The sequence below is a fragment of the Nannospalax galili genome, unplaced genomic scaffold, assembly GCF_000622305.1.
Source record: "Nannospalax galili isolate Female #2095 unplaced genomic scaffold, S.galili_v1.0 scaffold454, whole genome shotgun sequence".
NCBI classification, from domain to species: Eukaryota; Metazoa; Chordata; class Mammalia; order Rodentia; family Spalacidae; genus Nannospalax; species Nannospalax galili.
Window position 1 is genome coordinate 1,470,923 of NW_008334929.1, and position 5,997 is coordinate 1,476,919.

Here is a 5,997-nt window from a genome sequence, read left to right on the forward strand (position 1 = left end):
TTTGAGGAGTTATGATATGATTCATTTGAATTGAATTGCTCAATTTTTTTTCCTTTGGTTAAAGTCACTGAAAGTCTGAAGAGTATGGGGAATTTTTCAGCAGATCAGAGAAGATCACTAAGCCTCGGAACCAGCTGAAAATTATTCTTTCCTTTTACCAAGTTCAGAATCACATCCATTATTTGCATTTATTTTATCAGAAAACTGAATTTCAGTGGTTACATTTTCTTATATTCAGATACAGCCTAAAATTACCCTTCATTCACATATTTATTCAGAATAAAACCACTCTCTTGTGTCTCTGAAAAAAAATATACACACGGAGTCTTCAGGAAAGTTTTTGGTAAAATGAAGTGTTACTATCCAGATGAAGGTTGTACTAGTCTATGGATTAAAATACAAGTCTTTAGGAGTAGGTTTAATACTATGTCCATTTAGCAGAATAATAGTATTTCCTCCATTAGGGTCTATGACCTATCTAGCCACAGGCTCTTGGCCTTGATAATAGGGTTAGACATGGATTGCATTTCATGGAGAGCCCTTAAATCCAACCAGATGCTGGTTGAATATGTTCATAGCTTTCATGTCACTACAGCACCACTGGGCATAGCTTTTAAGACTGTTCACTGTTGTTGCTCACATGATTCACATCTGGGTAAGGCTGATGATGACTTTTCTCCAGAAGCATGCCTAGCACTTTTCCGGCACTATGAAAGCTAGCAGTAGGGGTGAAGATTCCAGGCCCATACCTGTTTGATTTCTCCATGTTCTATGACTCAAGAATGTTGTGTCTTCAGCAATAACATCAAAATCTAAAGGGTATCCAAGAACAATGGCCTATAGTGTAAGACCTCACTGGCCAGCAACTTGAAGATATCACTGGGATTCTGGACTTTTCTTTATTTTTTGCTTGTTTGTGGTATTATAGTATCTAATAAGAGTGACATCCCCCTGCTACAGAATAATTCCATTAAAGCTATTTTTATATGTATATATTTTAGGAAGCTTCTCCAATAGATTTTCATATGAAATTTCCCAATGGCCTTGTGTTACTTATCCATCCAGATACTCTACTTCTACCCCACATTTCCAGCCCCCTTCCCATTTAACCACTTCTATGCCATGACTCACCTTTACCCATTTGTATCATTCCATGTCCCTCCTTTCTGTTGAAAGATAACCCCATGTTGGGAGCTTTACTCTTAGCGCAGCCATTGCTACATTAGATTGTGGCAGCTTGCCTTAACTTAAGCATTAAAGGAAGACTGCTTCCACCTTGGGAGTTTCCTTCTTCTCTGCTTCTGTGGTCGGAGTTGACAGGCTATGCTTCCCTGATTAATTGGCAGTCTTGGAAACATAACTAAAGAGTTCTGTTACAGCCTATGGGCACCAGAGTCTCTCAGCACTGATAGCTTGGTTTCTATGTAAGATTATTGAATTATAGTAGTTGCTAAGAGTAATCATAGCCGAATCTTGGATACTGTAAACTTCATGTGAGTTTCAGCTGGTGAGGTAATGTAGTAACATACTGTATCCTTGGTTATTCCCTGGTTACTTTCTGTTAGTGATGTATCCTTAGTTATTCCTTGGTTACTTCTTGGTTACTCCTGATCTGATTCCTATATAAGTCTTGTTTGGTTCACAATAAACATGCACTGGCATCTAAACCTCTGCATCTCCGGTGTCTTGATTTATATCTGTCGGGGTCCCCAAGCCCACCAGGCTTGAACTGTGGTCACTGCACTGTGACAACCCCCCACCCCCTCCCCTGCATGGCCTCTTACTACATACCTGAACTCTAGGGTTTTCCAGAAGAAACACACTTATCTAAAGATTCAAAGCTAGTATCCACATATGAGAAAAGCATTTGACATTTGCCTTTATAGGGCTAGGCTCCTTGGGATGATGGTTTCCAGCTCTAGTCATTTACCTGTGAATTTCATTTTTCTTAACTGAATAATATTGAAATGTTACCATACTTTTATTATTATTATTAGTTACCATACTTTTATTATCTATTCATCAGCTGATGGACATCCAGGTTGTTTTCATTTCTTGGCTATTGTGACTAGACCAGCAATGAACATGGATGAATATGTATTTCTAGTGGCATGTAGAGTCCTTCAGGTGTGTGCACAAGACTGGTATAGCCAGATCATGTAGTAGATCTATTTCTTGGTTTTTGAGTAACCTCCACACTGATGTCCATAGGGCTGTGGGAAGCGAGCACAGCCGAGCCAGCCAAAGATGGCGCCCTGGCTGGCTGCCAAACCTCGTGCTGTTTACTTCTACTCTTGGCTGACTGCCAAGGCTCGTGAATTCCGCTTGTTTACTCCAAACATGGTGAGCCAAACAGGTGCTGCCAGCCTGATGATCTTGCTACGTGGCTAACGAGCTGCACTCTGCCTGGCCGCTGCACATGTGTGAGCCCTGATTGGTCCCGGCTGGGGGGAGGGCTGTTGGAAACGCTATATAAAGAGCTGAAGTGTGTAATAGAGACAACGAGCAGCATCATAGTGGGTGAGATAATGAAGAGACTATAAGAGAGAATAAAGGAAGAAAAAGAAACAGAAGCTGAGAGAATGAAGTGAGAGATATAATAGAACAGAACAGAAGAGAACAGAACAGAATAGAACAGAACAGAACAGAAGCAGCATCATAGTGTATGAGATAATGAAAGAGAGAGAATAAAGGATGCAAGAAAAACAGAAGCTTGAACCTCACCTTGGTGTCTGTGTCGTCTTTCCGGGACTCTGCTGGACAGAGTCCCGGCTCACGACATAGGGCAACACCAGTTTATACTCCCATCAGCAGTAAATAAGTGAGTGTTCCCCTTCCCCATATCCTTGCCAGCATTTGACATCTGTGTATTTTGAGTCTTAGCCATTTTGATTGGGGAAAATGAAATATCAAAGAAGTGTTAATTTGCATTTTCCTGATAGCTAAGGATGTTGAGTAATTTTAAAATATTTCTCAGCCATTTACATTTCATCTTTTGAGAACTCTTTTTATTTCTTTGCCACAATTTCTAATTGGATGGTTTGTTTTCTTGATTTTTTTGAATGCTTTGTGTATTCTAGAGTCTTTCTGTCAGAATAGCTGATAATGATTTTCTTTCCATTCTTTAGACTGCCTCTTCACTGGAATGATGACACCTGTATTGTACAGTAGGCTTTGGTTTCCTGTGGTCTCATCTGTCAGTTGATGAGCTCTGTACCTGTGCCATCACCTGCCCTACTGGGATCTTGCTCAGAAAGCCCTTTACTGTACCTATAAATGCCAGTGTCTTCCCTATTCTCTCCTCTGTGAGAGTCAGGGTATCAGGTCTTATGCTGAGGTCCTTGATCCACTTGGAGTGAGTTTTGTGCAGGATGAGAGGAAAGGTTCTACTTTCCTTCCTTCTATATATCTATCCTATGTGCCTAAAAACAATTGTTGAAGATGCTGTCTTCTTTCCATTGGCGCCTTTGTAAAAAAATCAGATGGGTCTATGTACATCGATATAAATCTGGATCCTCAATTCTACTCCATTGATCAATGTGTTTTTGTGTCAATACCATGCTGTTTTTATTACTATAGCTTTTTTAAAACTCACAAGTATGGAGTCCTTGTCCTGGAGCCCCAGACACCTGGGGAACCAATACTTCTTCCTGATCCTTTTCATCCAGACCAGCATAGTGCCTTCTTAGGGCCCCAGGAGCACTGCTTCTGGGCTTGGCCCTGCCCCCACCTCCCTCTGCTTCCCTGAGCCTGCAGGACCCTCCTCAGGCCTCTCTCCAACCCTCAGGCCTGTTTCCAGGGTAAGTCCATTGTGCACTCTGTGCCTTGACTCCCCCAGCCTCATTCACCATCTCCCCCACTGTTCTCTCCTCCTAGTTTGGGTTCTCCCCAATTCCTTGTCTTGGGGCCCTGGACACTTCGGGAACCAATACTGCTTCCTGATCCTTTTCATCCAGACCAACATAGTGCCTTCTCTGGGCCCCAAGAGCACTGCTTATGGGCCTGGCTCCACCCTCACCTCCTTCTTCTTCCCTGGGCCTGCACCACCCTCCAGTCTCTTTCTGGGACGTGGGGGCTGACCTTTGCTCTTCCTGATCCTTTGCATCCAGACCAACCCAGCTTCTCAGTGCAGTCCCCAGGAGTCCTTGGGGCCTCTTCCCACCCCATCTGCCTTTGCATCTCTGGGTGGCACGGCCACCAGCTGCCCTAGACCAGCATCTTTCTTGGGCCAGGCTCCCAGGCCAGTCCAATCCCCAAATTCCTGAGGCCAAAACCATTCTTGGAGGGATCCAGACATTAGGAAAAAGACAGAAAACATCTGACCCTCATCTGAATTGGCCCTCTGTAGGAAATCCTGAAGACAAAAGCAATCCGGCCACTCCAATATAAAATCAAAAGAGAGAACTGGAAGCTTAGAGGAACCAGCTTTTCAAGCCCAAAAGGAAAACAAAAAGACACATAAAGTTCACAAAAAGAAGCAGATCTAAACTTGAAGGCCCGAGTCTCACACAAGAATCAGAAACTACAAAAGAAATTCACATGTCAAAATCATAGAGAAAAAAATAATAACATGAAAAACTAAAATAACATATCCCCACCAAATGCCAATAGCTCTCTAAAGGAGTACAATGAGAACCCCCTAGAGATAATGCAGGACATGGAACTCAAAAGAACAATTATAAACATGATAAAAGAATTCAGTGAATTTAAAGAACACACAAAAAAAGAAATCAAAGAACTGAAGGAAAATAGGGATAAACACCTGGATGAATTCAGAAAAGAGTTAGAAATATTGAAGAATACTCAGGCTGAAATGAAGAAGGAAGTGAAACACTCAGTAAGCCAATTAGGAATGACAGTAGAAAGCTTCACCAATAGGATGAACGAAATGGAAAACAGAGTATCAAGACTGGAAGATAAAGTGGATGAACTAGACCACTCGAACAAAGATCATGAAAAATTTAAGAAATCAGAAGAATGGAATATGCAGAAATTGTGTGACACCATAAAAAGACACATACCACTTAATTTATTCAAAAAGATAGAAATGGAGGGAGAACTTCCAAATTTCTTCAATGAAGCCAGCATCACTCTAATACCAAAGCTAGGTAAAGATACAACCAAAAAACTATAGACCCATATCCTTAATGAACATAGAGGCAAAAATTCTCAACAAGATACTTGCAAACCACATACAGACACACATCAAAAAGATCTTCCACCACGATCAAGTCAGCTTTATCCCAGAAATGCAGGGATGGTTCAATATACAAAAGTCAACAAACATCATAAATTACATAAATGGACTCAAAGACAAGAACTATATGGTCATCTCAATAGATGCAGAGAAGGCCCTTGACAAAATTCAACATGGATTTATGTTCAAAGTCCTAGTGAGAATTGGACTGGAGGGAACATACCTCAACATAATTAAACCCATATATAACAAGCCCACAGCCAACATCACTCTAAACGAAGAAAAACTGGAAGCATTCCCATTGAAATCAGGAAACAGACAAGGCTGTCAACTATCCCCACTTCTCTTTGAAACTCTTGCAAGAGCAATAAGACAAGAGAAGGAAATTAAAGAGTAACAATTGGAAAAGATCAAATTATCCCTTTTTGTAGATGATATGATATTACATCTAAGGGATGCCAAAAATTCCACCCCAAAACTCCTAGAAATTATTAACAAGTTCAGTAGAGTGGCAGGTTACAAAATTAACCTACAAAAGTCTATAGCCTTTCTATATACCAATAACAAGCAATCAGAGAAAGAGCATATGGAAACACTCCCGTTCACAATGGCTGCAAAAAAATATTAAAATATCTCCAAATAAACCTGAACAAAGACATTAAAGAGCTCTACAATGAAAATGTTAAATCTTTAAGGAAAGAGATTGAGGAAGACATCAGAAGATGGAAAGCCCTCCCAGGCTCATGAATTGGAAGAATTAATGTTGTGAAAATGACCATCCTACCAAGAGTCATATATAG